Below are 17,487 nucleotides of genomic sequence, written 5' to 3' on the forward strand. Positions count from 1 at the left end.
GAAGCAGAATCCTTCATCTACAAATACACTTGACTTCAGGGAACTTAATTACATGTTCCTTTTTCATGCCCCTACAGTCCTCTAATCTATATGCTTCAGATTAATTTATAGGAGCATTTTCAAAATTGTTTATAAATAGCTTGCCACATCTTTGCCACTAGGTTTTGAGATGTTTCTTCTGCTGCCCCTTGAAAGATATGTTTAGGACCTGTCACTATCTCCTGTAAAGGGGAAATATTTCTGTGTAAATTTTCAGGAAGCAAAGTAATTAATGTGATTATTTTACAACCTGTGCTATCTTTTCTATGAAATTTATGGAAATATTCATAATAAAAAGGAAAATAAGGGCTGATGGAAAATGTAGGAATTATAAGAGGTGAAAAAAAATAATGTAGAAAAACTAATCATATTTGCTGTTGTTACACAAATAGAGCCATCAGTGGAATAAAGAGGAGCTTTATGTCATTAAGAAAGGCAAACTTCCAAACTGAGCATCTTCATTGCTGTATCATGTAACCAGTTTATAAAGTTATGTGAACCAACTATCTCATTACTGTAAGTTGCAAAACACTTAATTTATTCATACAAAAATTGAGTGTTCTATTTTACAATGTTTTAATCCAGAGGGATCAGAAAATTATTCTAATAGTGAAACATTTAAGTATTAGGTAATGTATATTTTATTGATTTACATGACAGATGAAAATATATCTCTGTTATAAGGCTGACAGAATAAAAGAACCTCCCACAATTTCTACCTAATATACATTTGGGGGTGGAGAGATTGATATTCATGCAAAGAACAATTTAACCTCTGAACATTACATTTTGCCTATCTTTCTGAGACTGTTTCCTTGGCTTATCTCTATATTTCTATAAAAATTAGAAAAGGACTTTGAATGAATAAAAAGGACAGGTAAAAATCACACTGGAATAAAGCCTGAATACAAGAACAGCTTGAATTACAATACTCCTAATGTTTTCTGCTCCAGGAGAAAACTAATCTAATGCACCCATTCCAGTCATTGGACCAAGGTCCTGGTTAGTCTTTTTCCATTAAAGCTGGTCTGAATCCCTTCCAGCCTGTGATTCTGTGAAAGCTACTTCAGCTGACAGTTCCTCAAGTCTAAAGCTCTAAGCAAATGATCCCAGACAATGAATGTGGTTTCATCGCCTTCATTAGGCTGTGGATTAGTGATATGTACTTGATGATGATGCAATGTATTTATGGTAATGTAACTATACTCGTTGCTGGGGTTGGGGATATACTATACTCATAGCACAAAGGCAAAATAAGTTAGACAAAGATCTGACATTAGCTGTTAGTTTTGTATTTAAGATCACATTGATTATGAAGTAGTATTCATTTAAAATGTGACATCTTCCAAACATGTTACAACACTTTCAAAGGTTTTACTTATGTATTCTAAAATATGGAATGTATAAAATCTTTTTTGTTGTTGACCTAACTTCAAAGAGGACAAGGTCTTTAAAGCTTTCTCTTATAAGGTAGTGCTGTGTTCTTCTCCTTACCCCTAACTCTGGCACTTGCACCCATTCACTTTAGTTAGACACCATAATGCAGTAAACACAGATGGCCTTATAGTGGAAGTAACTAATCAGAAATATACAGAACTTACACTGTTCAAGCTCTGGTTTGTGAATAATTACAAATCAGAAACAAAATCAAATCCTTCAGTGAACAATCCAGACACTGAAAAGAAAAAAAAAAAAAAAAAAAGAAAATAAAAGAAAGACTGAAATTCATCAGCTAAAGTTTTTTTCATACAAGCCATTCACCCAGCTTTATTGAAGCTGCTGGAGAAATCTCTTAGAAGAAACCCATTAAGCATTTCAAGTGTGTTATTTTCGCTCTGGGCTCAAAGAGTCTTTTTCTGTGTCATTGCACTGGTCCCTCTCAGATGAAACAAGCAAATATAGAAATATTGGCAGCTTTCATACTCGCTTTTTGTCCCAAGCCCAGTGGGTGAACAGCACTGAATTTTCTTGTTTGTAAGCTTTTTCAAATGAGCCTAAAGGGTTTTGCTCATCAAGGTCGAAATATCTGGCAAATAGTAACAGCTCTAGACAGTAGCTTATAATTAGAATTGCTTGAGCCAGTTCAAAAACAGTGAATCAAGCCAGAACCTACTCCATTGACAAATCACTCCATTTCAAATAAGACACCTTTACATAATGAGAGATCTGATGTTTAAAATTTCGTATCCAGTAAAATATTGGTAGGTAGAATTTTCAATTTATAAGCCCTGGACTCCAGTCACGAATTACAGTTCATTTTGGGTCATCTGTGAAAGACACAGCTTTTCCGGAGAAGTAAGCTGAGAACCACTAAATTTTACACACCTCAGTACTGTGCATCTAATATGTCACATAGGAAAATTGGTTTGGGTAAAATAGAAACACCATGAATGTAAAAAAAAATGAATAACACAGTGAAGCTGGATCCACTGAACCCAAATCAAGGAAATCAGAGAAGGAGGACTGGATTCAAAATTTAAAAACAAACAAGCAGGTTTTGGAATATCAATTAAACTGAGGCACTGGGACAAAAATTATGGAGGAGATTTGAGAATGAAAGCAGGAATTTAGGAAAACAGCCATTGAAAAAAAAAGATTTTATTTGTTTTGTCTGGAAACATTGTTTTTAATTATGAAGCTGTAAAAAAGCAAAATTTCCAAAGAACAGTAGACTTTAAAATCTTCTCCCATATGGTCACCCAGTTTCAGTTTAGCGCAACTAAATTTAAAGTTAAAATTTTTTAACTAATACATTTTAGCTATAAAATTTGTTACCTGACTTTGTTCCACCAAAAGGAAAAAGTCTTGATATATATTACCTTTCACTTTTGCTATTACATCAACACAGATGATTACCAGCTCTGCGGGGTAAAAACATTTCTTTATCCAAATAGAGAGAAACAAAGAAATTCTGTAACTTGGATGTAATAATATCCTAACGTGTCTTATAAGGATCAAACACTAAGGAGAATTATGAAACCCATTGACACAGAGGTATGAGAAATCTCCCTAGGTTTGAAAGACTTCTCTGATTTGTGTCTCGTTTCTTGAAATCAGAAAATTCATGAGGTTTTGTATGACTTCTTGGAATGTACTTTTAACTGAACTACCAGGTTTTGCTACCATTTGTTTTATTTTCTTTACAGCATGATCTAGGAAGTATAAATACTTTAGAATAGATAAAAAAAAAGATAAAATTTAATTACCATTTCAGGCTCCAAAACCAAGGTCTAGCCCAGTCATGTTTTGTTTTACAGAAACCTCTTCATTTATTCCTACAGAATTTCAGGTTAGATTCTAGAATAAAGGAATATACAAAGGTTCATTCAAGGCAGACTGTTTAATCACATTATCAAGGTCAGTAATGAGAGATCTCAATGCATATTAATTTCTCATTTAACTTTTTGCTACATAGTCTTCATAAAATGCCTGTGCTAGTCCTACCTACTTTCACGTTTTCTTGTGACACTGGGAAAGAGTAAAGATAGATTCCCATTTAAATTTTTGAAATCATCTCATTAATGTAATCCTTTTTTATACTTTATATAATCTGCTAATAGATATGATCAACTCATGAATATATACAGTGATAAAGATGAAAAATATATAATCTGTTATTCACTATTTTGAAATCATGAAGAAAAAAAGTTCCAACAAGCAACACTGCCACTGTTAGACGTGGGGTTCATGGTATCTAGAATAAAATTCATTTATGTCAAACATCTGAAGCTATCAGAGTGCACAAAGACCTTGGAAGCATTTGTTTAGAACTGACTCTGTACTTTCTATTTATATTTGAATGCCTTATTTACCCCTGTAAGATGCTTTTTGAATTCATGCAACTTTAGGCTCTGCTAGGCTTATTTCCTGAGCTGTGCTTGTAATCATCTCTAGCTTTCTCAGAGAAGACAGAAGAGACTGATGAAGGACTATATGCAATTTGATGGCATGCCTGTTGCTTTGTTTACAGCAATAGCTGTTAGCCAGCTGCAGTACATGCAGTCTAGGACTGAATAGCTTGTAATGCAGGTGGGAAAAATGGGGTGCAGAATAGATTTCCTCTTCTCAGCAGCAAATATGGTGGTGCTAACAGTAAAAGTTGAAAATATCTTAGAAGTTCAGTGGGCCATCAAACTGGGTCGCTGATCTCATTTCATGCAAAACAGTTTCCCCAAATACCTGATGGTTTGATCATCATTATTTTTTAAAAATATCAGTTAGCCATGACAGAGCCCGAATACCTCCTGAAAGAGAATGAAATCTATGGGAATGGGACTTTAAAACCCTTACATATTGTCCTGGGTTCAGCAGTAGCAGTCATTTTTTCTTCTTCTTAGTATTTGGTGCAGTGTTGTGTTTTTTACTTTTGGCCTGGGAACAGCGCTGATAACACCAATACTTTTAGTTACTGCTCAAATGTTTAGTCTGACCAAGGACTTTCTGAGCCTCATGCTCCGCCAGGGAGGAGGGGAAGCTGGGAAGAAACACAGACAGGACACCTGACCCAAACTAGCCAAAGAGGTATTCCATACCACAGCACATCATGCCCAGGATGTAAGCTGAGAGTTACCTGGAAGGGCTGGTTCACTGCTGGGTCGGGGTAGGTATTGGTATCAGTCGGCGGGTGGTATTGTATTCTCTTCCTTTGTTATTTCCTTTATCATTATTATTATTGGTGGTAGCAATAGTGATTTGTGTTATACCTTAGTACTAAACTGTTCTTATCTCAACCCGTGAGAGTTATACTCTTTCGATTCTCCTCTCCATCCCTCTGGGAGCGGGGGAAGGAAAGGGAGGGAGTGAGAGAGCAACTGCGTGATTTATGGATGAGCTTAAACCACAACACGTATCTTCTGAAAACATTGCTGATGCCTAAGAATAAAAAAAAAAAAAAAAAAAAAAACAACTATTGTGAAAACCCACTATAACAGCTGCAGCATTTCAAACAGGTGCTTTGGTAGGAATGTAGTAAGACCAAGTCATGAACGTAGCTGAAACTTTTCAGTTATCAAAGTTGATAACACCTTTGTCCAAGAAATAACACTGCCACCACTATCAATGGTGATAGTGTCCTGGTTTAGCAGTAGCAGTCAGTTTTTCTACTGGTGCAGTGCTGTGTTTTGACTTTCGACCTGAGAATAATATGATAAAGCTGATGTTTTCAGTTGTGGGTCAGAATGTTTACCCTGACCAAGGACTTTGTGAGTCTCCTGCTCTGCCAGGGAGGAGGAGAAGCCGGGAGGAAGCAGGGACAGGACACCTGACCCAAACTAGCCAAAGAGGTATTCCATACCACAGCACGTCATGCCCAGGAGGTAGAACTGAGAGTGGCCCGGAAGGGCTGGAACATGGCAGGGTGGGGGTGAGGTACCGGTTGGTGAGCGGTTGTATTCTCTTGCTTGTTATTTCCTTTATCATTATTACTATTAGTGGTAGCAGTGGTGATTTGTGTTATACCTTAGTTATTAAACTGTTCTTATCTCAACCCGTGGGAGCTGCATTCTTTCGATTCTCCTCCCCGTCCCTCCAGGAGCGGAGGGAAGAAAGGTAGGGGGGGAAGTGGACTTCGTGGTTCTGGTTTACGGCCTGGGCTTAAACCACGACAGTTCTTTTTGGCACCCAACGTGGGGCAGGAAGGGTTGAGGTAACAACAGATCTGACCAAGGCACAATGCTGATTTATGGGCTCTCAAAGTTGTTCTTTTTGATACCACAGTTTCTGTATGTCGTAGCTTGCTTGGAGCCGGTATTTGCTGTGTTAGTGTTTATCAAGTGTGGGCCTTGGGCTAAGGTTCTTGTTTCACTGTATTTTATGGTAATGGCTTGCGATACGGGGGGGCTCCGGCAGCAGGGCGGGATGGACGTGGCCGTGGACTTGTACCTGGCCGTCCCGCTGCTCTTCCCCGTCCTGGCCCTCGTCCTCGCCTCCGTCTTTGTGAGGCTGCGGGGAGCCGAGGGGGAGCGGCCCCGGGAGCCGGCGGCGGCCGAAGCGGCCCGGGAGAGCGGCCCCGGGGACCAAGCGGCGGCGGGAGCAGGGCCGGAGGCCGGGAAGGAGGCGGCTGCCGAGCAGCGGGAGGAGGCGGCGGAGGAGCCGAGCCCCATGGCCGAGCCCAGCCCCGCGGCGGCAGAGAGCATCCCCCAGCAGCCGTCTGCCGAGCCCCGCGAGCCTGAGCCCCAGGAGGATGCAGGAGACCCCGCAGCGCTTCCCAGCAAGGCAGAGGAGGAAGATCTGGACTCGGAAAAAGAGAAGCTGGTGGTGAGAAAGCCTTCAAGCACAGCAGCTACAGCCCCAGTGACAAGTACAGCAGCATCATTTGAGAGTTTTGAATGGCCTTTGGGTACCCTTGGGACCTGCCTGCTGATTGTGATGGGGATCAGCATGTTGGCACACACACAGAGTGTGTTCTACCCACCACCATTTTGTCTGATCCCGAGAGTTAAGCAGAGTCAGGTTTGGGTCTTGCCTGGGTTTAGACAATACAGGGGGACCGAGAGGTTTTCCCCAAGGCTGGACAGCCATGAGTGTCACGGTGTGTGGGACAGTATGGGCGAGTATCTAATCCACTGGGCCCCTCCAGTGCTTTGGAAGCGTCGGAGATGGAAGGCAGCTCTGTGGAGTCCCCGACAAGTTGCAGAGACTGCTGCAGGGGAGGGTGAATTATTTTAAGCCTGATGGGCCCATCCATCAGGGCGGAGATGCAGCATAGAGATGGACTCATGATCGAGGGGTGGACTTTGCAATGGGCCTCTCCTGCTCTGAAAGACTGTTACAAGAGATGGAGCCCACCATCATGGACTGAATGGACTCAGCAGCTTTATAGGGATTGGTCTGTGCACTAAGATAAGAGTGCACTGAGATGAGAGTGATGGTATATTGAAAATGTGGGATCTGAGCATGACGTGAATGGTATGGAATAAGGGGTGGATACTGTCCTGGTTTAGCAGTAGCAGTCAGTTTTTCTACTGGTGCAGTGCTGTGTTTTGACTTTCGACCTGAGAATAATATGATAAAGCTGATGTTTTCAGTTGTGGGTCAGAATGTTTACCCTGACCAAGGACTTTGTGAGTCTCCTGCTCTGCCAGGGAGGAGGAGAAGCCGGGAGGAAGCAGGGACAGGACACCTGACCCAAACTAGCCAAAGAGGTATTCCATACCACAGCACGTCATGCCCAGGAGGTAGAACTGAGAGTGGCCCGGAAGGGCTGGAACATGGCAGGGTGGGGGTGAGGTACCGGTTGGTGAGCGGTTGTATTCTCTTGCTTGTTATTTCCTTTATCATTATTACTATTAGTGGTAGCAGTGGTGATTTGTGTTATACCTTAGTTATTAAACTGTTCTTATCTCAACCTGTGGGAGCTGCATTCTTTCGATTCTCCTCCCCGTCCCTCCAGGAGCGGAGGGAAGAAAGGTGGGGGGGGAAGTGGACTTCGTGGTTCTGGTTTACGGCCTGGGCTTAAACCACGACAGATAGTCTTGTGGGGGAACAATGAAGAGAAAGCTCATGCCACTTCTGGTTAAGTACCTTTTTAGGCTAGCTATGTTCTGGACATTTTATACTCTTGGATAAAGAGCAAACAAAATCACTTGACAGTCCCTCAGACTGAAACCTCCTATTTGTAGATATTGTCTTCTCAAATCTATTCTCAGGTGCTTAGAGAATAAATATTCAGTTCCTTCTTCCGAATGGAGAGTCGTGTTTCGCGTAGGCTGTATAATATACAAGGTATCTAAATTTTATTTGTCTGCAAATTCATGCACATCTTTCTCACATTCAAGATAATATTTAAGCACAGTAAGACTTTCACTGAGTTGAAACCTTTTATTTCAGTTGAGCCATAAAATGAATCTCTAGCTCATTGGACTTATTATTCTCATGTTCTATTGGAAAATATCTACCAATAACAATGTCTGAATGGCAATAATTTGTTTGTCTCACTCAAAGAAGTCCAGCAGTAAATATAGTTAGAATGTATTAATAAATACAATCAAAATTTGGCAGTTGTCCAAATATAGAATATTATACTTGCTACTGTTGGTGGCATGCACAATGCAATGTTGGAAACAAAATTTAATATGTAGAAAGTAGAGTGGGAAGCTGCTTGCTGTTATGTATCTCCCATAATACATTAGGTAAGGTGAGCTTTTTAAAACCACTAAATGAATTCTTTAAAAAACTGCTTTGGTTTTTGGTAATGTGTAATAGTAAGACTAATAGTAATTTTTATCACATCATGAAAGGATCTCAAAGTGCTTTACAGAAGAAAAAAAGTACCATTATCTTCATGTTACATGAAGAAACTGAGGTAGGGACAGGGTGTATTAATACCCCATGGCAGAAAACAAATCAGTAGCACAAGATTATAACTTGTGCCTCTTAAACTTTATGCCTATCTACTTCTTGCTGAGTAACATTGCTTCCAAATAATTTTCTAAGCAATCCATGGGTTTTAATACATTATTTGGCACTATGTTTGCAAAACACTGTTTGACCACTGTCCAGTTACTTGGTATTTGCAGCCCCTGTTCTAATCCCCATGTAATCCCTTCAACCATGACTCCCTCATCCAACGTATCATATTCACAAGCTACTGAAAATAATATTGTAGAAGCATAGACCGGTAAAAGACATCATACTGTGAATCTGCTATTACCGTGAAATCATGGAACTTTTCACATGAAACAAAGGCTCATGATGATTCCTACAGTTAGTAGGGTGCTTTCTCATTGATAATATTGAATGACAAGGACATCTAAGGTGGCACAAAGCATACAGCGATAATTTATACAGGAGTAATGCAGAAACCCTCATAACACAATCACAGTGATTAGCTTTTTCAAACATAATTTTACAAACCAAATTATGCAGGGAAATGTTTTGTTAACACCTCTGCAGAACAGGAATGAATTAAAATTTCATCTGAAAAATATTTTCATCCTCTTAAGAAAATTCAGTATACCTTTCCTAGAAAGCTTAGTTAAATAGCAACACTCCTGTTACTGTCAATATCATAAATAGAGACATGATAAAGAGAACATTCTGGCTTGTGTTTTTCTGGATTTTAAATTCTACTGAGAAATAATATCTACATATTAGTTTTATAGCATAGTAGATAAATTTTCCTCTGATTCCAGGAGAATATGTCTCTGCACAATTACACAGTTTTAATACCACTTAGAATATTACTTGTTATTGGCTCCTTATTACCTTTTCAATCAGATTCATGGCCAGAGAAATTACTAGAACTGCCAGTTTGTATCTTAAAGAAGTCAAGAGGTGTTTTTAAAGTTGGAAATATTGAAAGATCTTTTTGTTTATTTTCTCTTAATAGCTGTCCCTAAGCATTTTTTGAACATTTTCATTAGGACTAGGACATGTAAGATTTCAAATTGTAAATACCTTTTCACACACTTTTTTAATGAAAGTTTACTTTTAAATGGTTTAATCAGTAAATATATCAACTTGTAGGCATAAGAGAACTTACAGTAGAACTTGTCTATCAGATAGTTTGACAATATTAGTGACCATGTAAAATTCAGTGACTTAGATAGTTTTATAATTAATTTAGCAATCTATTTCCTTCTTTTAAATATAGGTCTTTACAGCCATCAGACAATCAGAGCATCATGCAAATTATTTCATGGTCTCATATGGAATAAGCTCTTTTTCATAGTTTTCAACAGCCGTTTGGGCAGCAAAGTTTGAAAGGGGAATATTCTAAGGCTGTATCACTGTATGCTTGTCATGCTTTTCTACTCTTTACTACACATCTACTCTTGGCCACTGTCTCATACAGGACATATGGATGAACACACTTTTGATACAATCTGGAACTGCTGTTGTTATTAAACAATATTATATTAGAGTGAACAAATTGTTAAGCAGCATCAATACTGGTCTCTCTGTTGACAGTACCAAGAACCGAACAGATGTGAACTTAACTGCTAAAAGTTTGTTCTTTCTATATATGGCTTGAAACATTCTGGAAGGAAAAGTAACTAACATACGCTGTATCATTACCAACACTTTTCTTGTCCTGTAAAAAATTAAGCTTTCAAACTCATTTTACAAGTACATCAAACACACGCACTTTCACACTGAAGAAGGATATCTCAATAGAAGTACTTGGAATTAGTTCCTTCTTTTGTGAGATTGTTTGTATACATATGAAGTAATTATAGCTTTGTAATGCTATAAACAACTGACATAATATAAAGTAATAGACATTCCCAAAACAGAGGCATCAATCTATTTTCAAAACAACCCCACATGAAAAAGGTAACTAGTCAGGCTTGGCACTATATCTGAAAGTCAATAATGTCAGACTGTGCTCTACTGTTAAATAAATAAATAAATAGATAGATAAATAGAGATAAGGGTAAGATGTTCTTCATCAGCCCTGCATCTGCAAATGCAAATACAATTAGCTCCATCAACTCAAATGCCTTCAGTTTTCACCCTTTAGTCTGAGAAAAGTTGGTTCCTACTCAAGAAAGACCCAGGGCTGGAGCTACAAATGTGTTCTGAGCTGGAGCACGGGTCCAGCAGCAATGCTGTGAGGAACACATGCAGAATCCTCTGTCATTACTCTAGGAAATGACAAGGTTTTGGCATCATAATTTAACATTGCAATGTGGTCTCAATCATTTTGTATAACATTGTTTTACCATTGTCTTGACATAGTAAAGTGGTCTCCATAGACTTGCATTGGCATAATTTTGCCATCGTCTTGACACTGTAATACAGTCTCTATAGACTTGAATTGAATTTTTGTCATTGCCTTGAAATTGTAATGTCCTCTTCCCAGGCTTGTCTTCAGAAGCACATCTTCACCATGTGCTTGTATTATCCTAATTCTGAAGCAACTGGGCACTTTTATTTTCTATTAAACTTTGAAAAAGATACTGTTTGAAAGCTAATCCTTGCATGTAATCACTGACTTTTTAAACTCCTGCTTACTATTATTTAACAAGATCTGAAAAAATTCATCAAATCAGAAGTTATTCCAAGAAAATCCAAACACTGGTAAAATGCTGAAAGTACATGCAAATATCTTGGTAATGTGCATAATTTATGCTTGAGATTCTCTGTCTTTTAAGATCATTTTAGGTTAGGGCAGGTCATAATTGTTTTGATTCTGTATTGTCTAATCTGTAGGACTGCTTAGAACACTTGATAAAATCGCATAAATAGTTTAACCTAAGTATGCTTCAGGAAAACCTGAGTCTTTGCAGCTCTAAATCACTTCAATTCTCTGTCTAGTACAAATGAGTCAGCAGGCATTTTATGTCTTATGTGATATAAACCTGTTCAAGATACTTTCTATCTGGGGACTGCTACTACTGGTCCCTCTTCTTGATAAAAAATACCAAACATACATAGTTATTCAGCTTTACTTCCTCTATAAAAAATGCCCAAATTAAAAGTATTTTCCTTTTTTCATGAAGATGACAGCAGCATTTCACATGTAAATACTTGCTGCTTTTTTCCTCATTTTAACAAATGCCACTAGAGTCTTGTTTCTTATAGTAACAAACATACAGTAAAATCATACTTCTAAAGAAGAACCAGGACTCAGACATTTGCAGAACACTTACAGGTAAGTGATGCTGACTACTAAATAAGAAAATTCTTGGCTTGTTTCACTGACATAAAGTATGCTTTCTAAGGGAATTGGGCATTTTCCTTACACTGCTTATAGAACAGAAGGCAAACTGATTTACATGTTGGGCAGTCTAGCAAAGCTAATTTGTAATCAGTCAACTAGCCTGTTAGTCAACATACTGGTACTTACCTCTTCCTTACTGTGTTCTAAAACCTGGCCTTACTGAAATTTAGGGAGCTTTTCACTAGACTCCAGTTGAAAGAAGCTGTAACATGGTAAAGTATAACATTTTTAGAAATGTTAAGCTCAGCATAATGTTTATAAAATATTTTCCTTTAAAGATGCAGGTGAAATTGCTCTTGCTTTACTAGAAACAAATTGGATGCATAGAAGAAGAGTGAAACTAATTTAATGATGAATGAAATTATTAATGTCATCAGAAATAGAGACTATGCGTGCAAATTTGCAGAAAAAAAATACAACAGAATACTGAAATTCGCAAGTTGATAGTCTATCTTAATTAGAATTGAAAAGTAATAAGATGGCACTCTTGTGTCACAAAGGGTGAGATTCAGACACCTAAACATAGGTGCTTACTGTCAGCCAGAGATGCTTGGGTGCCCCGCCTGTCCTATGTACTCCAGAAGGGTGCAGACTTCCTGCAGGTCTCATCTTCCATCTGTCAGCTCTTGCAGATGCCTTCTAATATCCCAGGGCACTTCAAATGGCCCCAGGTACCTGTGTTTCTGCATCTAAATCACATCCCAGAATCTAAATTAAATTTAGAACGTATTTGGTCTTTCACCGACTTATGTCAGTGAAGTGAAAACAGCAAGATTAATGTTAATGGGCTTTTGATAACACGTGAATGCTGCTTATGACAAGCACAGTTTATGCAATTTGCCTACTAAGGGTGGTGCAAGATTTATTTTAACAGAACTTCAAAATAAAGCTTAATGTCGTAGTTTAAGCCCAGCTGGCAACCCAGAACCACACAGCCACTCACTCACTCCCCCCCACCACGTTTCCTTCCCCCACTCCCGAAGGGGTGGGGAAGAGAATCGAAAGAATGTAACTCCCACGGGTTGAGATAAGAACAGTCCAGTAACTAAGGTATAATACAAACCACTACTGCTACCACCCATAATAATAATGATAAGGGAAATAACAATGGAAGAGAATACAACTGCTCACCACCCGCCAACCGATACCCAGCCTGACCCGACCAGTGATCTAGCCCTTCCAGATAACTGCCCTCAGTTTATACACTGGGCATGATGTGCTGTGATATGAAATACCTCTTTGGCTAGTTTGGGTCAGGTGTCCTGTCTCTGCTTCCTCCCGGCTTCCTCTTCTCCCTGGCAGAGCATGAGACTCACAAAGTCCTTGGTCAGACTAAACATTACTGAGCAACAGCTAAGAACATTGGTGTTATCAGCGCTGTTCCCAGGCTGAAAGTCAAAAACACAGTGCTGCACCAGCTACTAAGAATGAGAAAAAATGACTGCTACTGCTGAACCCAGGACAGTTAATAAAAGAAAATAGTTGGAAGTGATAAAATAGAATGCACGTCAGAACTTACAGAAAAAGCAGCCAGGACAACTTTAATAATCATTTTCATCTTCTTTTGAAAACCTCAATGGTACAGCGATAATCTGACCTAAAACTTGTTCTTTCTTTCAAAATTTAACATTCACTTTCCTTTGTATCAAAACAGTATTTGCCATAATGAGATGCAAAGTAACTGAATGCTATGTAACACAACATGACACAATACAGTTAACATAATACATTTAAAGAACAACACTCTTATTCTCAAATCTGATAGCCACTGCCATTTCAGAGAACAGGTACCTAATTATAAGTATGTGTGTGGACTCACACAGAGCAGACAATGAGACGTCTTGGCTACCTGCAAACCAGCAGATACTGTGGTTCACTGAGTATCCAGATTATTTGAGGGCAGTTTGTCACATCTCTAGGTATTTCTTTAATGAGTTCTTTTTGCATTTACCAAGCTCAATGTTCATTGTTTTGTAAAAATTCTATTTGTTCAATTCTAGTCTAATATTGTTGAGTTTTCCAAGTAAAATTAGGTAGCTTCAAGGAAATATATATATATATATATATATATATTTAGCTTTGCAAAGATTTTCTATGGACAAATTAGACCAATAGCAGTAAATTTATGGTAGATAGCTTCTAGGAAATATATATATATATATATTCAGCTTTGCAAAGATTTTCTATGGACAAATTAGACCAATAGCAGTAAATTTATGGTGTTGAATTGATACATCATAACAAGAAAGATGACCGGAATTATCCACTTAGTTCAAGTAGTGGCAAAATAGGACACCAGAGAGAAATTTATGGTAGTTTCTACAATACCTATTATCCTATTTAGGCCCTGATCCTATAATTGGGTTTGCCCAAGTGGATCTGATTGCAGGACAAGGGCTATATATCGTATGCTCTTCAGGGTACAGGCAATTGGGATTTTTTTTTTTTTTTTTTTTGCTGTTTGGGTTTGGGTTTGGTGGGTTGTTTTGGGTTTTTTTTTTGTATTATAGGTGAGTCCTGAAGCAAAGTAGATGCAAATGCAACAAAAGATAAAATATTGAAACAAGTCAATAAAAAGATTTTCACTTTTCACTGAGTAATGAAGGTTTGATACATCAATGTAGACTACGAAAATAAGAAGACATTGAAAGATAAACAGTGTATCCTAAGAGTTTGGGACTTTATTTCGGTCCATGGTAGAAACAGAGAGGGATTCTTGCCTTAATAATAACCACAGTTTAGTACTGATTTCTCAAAGCATCTCTCTGAAATTTCAAATGGGGCAGGCCAGAATCTGCGTGTAAAGAGTGATATTTAATATCTCACACTTCTATGAGACTTTTCAACCAAGGATGTTAAACTGCTTTACAAATATTAATTAAGGCTTAATTAAGCAATTAATCAACTGTGTCATATTACTTTATAATTATGATCTATGTTGCTCCCAGTGTGTGGTAGGCAATTTACAGATATATGAATGAATATTGTCCTGAAATATAGAAATTTAGATAATGTGGTGTTTCCTTGTTAATCATGACCCACAGATATCAAATATTTCTCTCACTTCTTTCTCTTCAAACTCTGTACTATCACCATTGTAAATCAAGAGCGAGCATCTAGCTACCTCTGCATGGGGCAAGGTCCTATCCATGAAGATTTTCGTGATGCATTCCTTTCAGCCAGGAGAAAGTCACAGCTGTTTCCTGTATTTCATCTTTCTCACTTTCCTATTTTCTATATTGTGGGGAGATCTGAAGCTAGAGTGGGTCTCAGTGCCTGTGGCTTTTACAGTTTTTCTGGGATCAATTTGTTCTGTGAAATCTTGGGAAATACGATCTAAGGAATGCTCTACACCATAGGCATAACACAAAAATGATTCTAAGACTAATGCGCTAACCATGTTGCAGTGTGACTGGCTCTGCCCAATAAAATATTTACCACTCAGCAGTACAAACTCCCCATCTCTGCAAAGGGCTATCAACCTAATTTAACTGTATTGTGGAAATAGCTGCGTTTTTCCAAGGAATGCTTCATCAGAAAACCCTTTTCACAATTTCCCTCTTTAGTAGTCACTGAGAAACACTGCTGGCTTCATTTTTGTAAACTGGTGAGTCTATTGCACAAAAGTTCGCACAAATCACTGCTCAAATACTATTAATTCTTTCTACAATTGATTGAATAATGCAAATCAAAGCTCACTCACATGAATACTCTGCCCAGGATTAAAGAACATGAATTCATTTTATGTAATATTCACAATGATAATTTGGTCAGTTCTATTCACAAGTTGCATTTCCTAAGAGATAGCACAGAAAATTTCTTCCTCTAATCTTTATAAACACCAAGAGACTCAAACTGACTGCTCAGTGTCATAGAAACGCACAGTTCACAGTGCACATGTCCAGAGGTGCAAAAGATTGGAGGGCTCACAGCCATATTGAAAGCACTGGAGCTGTCCGTCTGTGAATGCCTGAAAAGTGCCTCCCACTACTGAAGGCTGATAGTTCTGATTCTGATTATTTGCTTGCATGGGGTCACAACTGTTCTTCAGATACTACTAATCCAATAAAAAAGATCTTAGAGCTATGAAGACTTGCTTAATAGAGACAGAGTTTAACTGGGACCAGGAAGAAGGGTTCATTTCCTCAGTTGGCTTAGCTTTCTACAAGCATTAGCTTGCTATTGCTTAATATTTATCAAATATTAAGCTTTTGCTTTTATTTATCAAACAATATTATTTATTAACTATTAAGCTTTTGCTTAATGTTTATCAAAGCCACTATCAGCCACTGCCAGGGTGTCAGGAAAACAGAATCCATTTGTGATTGAGAAGCTTTCCCTTATTACCATAGTGCTGAAGGTCACACGAGTGAAACAAATTAAAAGACCATTTCTTCTAATCAGTATGCATCTTTATCATTTGCTATTAACAGTTTTTCCTTTAAAGAAAAAAAAAAATAACTGGTATGTTTACCATTTTACTTAAGTGTAATGTAAAAAGAGCCATTTTAAGAGGAGATGATTATATTATGTGGAATGGATTTGGATGTGGTCAAGTCACAATCTGCTAAAGATTTCTTTAATTTTAAATGAGCCTGAAAACACATGAATAAAAAAAAATCCTAAATACGCACTAGAACTTGTGATGATGTTAGTCTGCTATTAAAGCAAGTTTGCATTTGTGCTTTATATTTTATTTATTTTGAAATCTTAGGCTTTAACCTATTATTAAAATAATAAATAGAATATTTTTTTTTTCACAATGTTCTTAGGAGTAAATCTCCTGGATATTTACAGCCCATGGTATTTGCACTGGGAAATTGGTATGCACATTTGAAGAAGCAAACTGACTGGTTTTAATAGATTTGAATAGAATCCTAACAAAGCAGAAATAGAAACACCTTTACTTATGCTCATAGAAGGAAAAAATAAAAATAGCAAAACTGGTTAAAAAAATTCAACTCATATTCTATTTTAAAGCTAAAAAATTACTGCAAATACTGGACTCCACCTGATGGGTGATATGCAGGAGCTAGATAACTTGCTGCTATATATGCTATCTCTATGAACTTCCTTAGGCACCCATCTATTTCTAGAAAAAGTAAAATCAAGACACCAAACAGAAGATTTGAAACAATGCATTTGGAATCCCATGGTTTCTATTTTAGGGAGAAAGATGATGATCTGAATTAACAGTGAATTAATATGTTCATGATTTCTGGGAAAAATAATGCATATATCATTTTATGTGCAATACATTTTTATTTTTGCTTCAAAGAGCTAATTATTACTACTAAAATTACCAGAGTATTATGATAGGCTCTGAAAAACTAAAGGCAACATGCCAAAAGACTATAATGAATGTCAGGACATAGAGAAGATTCTCTAGCAGGTTAACTGCCTTGATAAAATGTGGTTACATTTCTTCATGTCTGTATACAGGCTGTTAGTGTTCATGGGTATATAATTTGGCAACCTAGCCTGCAGAAAATGAAAAAGATACAATTAAGTTATAAAATAAGATCTACCAGTTATAAATTTACCAGTTATAGTTGCAGATAAACAGGCCAGAAATAAGCCTTTTATTTTATTTTTCTTTAAATACTTCAAAAGTTATAAATTATGGCATAGCAAAATGGACATATGTTTGTACAAAAGCTCATCTAATATATACACTCAAACATGAAAGAAAAGATAAAAAATATTTTTTGCTTATTCCTAAAAGAAGTAAGCAATTGTCACCATTATAAGACTTATCAGTCATAGATACAAAAAAGCAAAAC

This window comes from Psittacula echo (assembly GCF_963264785.1).
Source record: "Psittacula echo genome assembly, chromosome: 5".
NCBI classification, from domain to species: Eukaryota; Metazoa; Chordata; class Aves; order Psittaciformes; family Psittacidae; genus Psittacula; species Psittacula echo.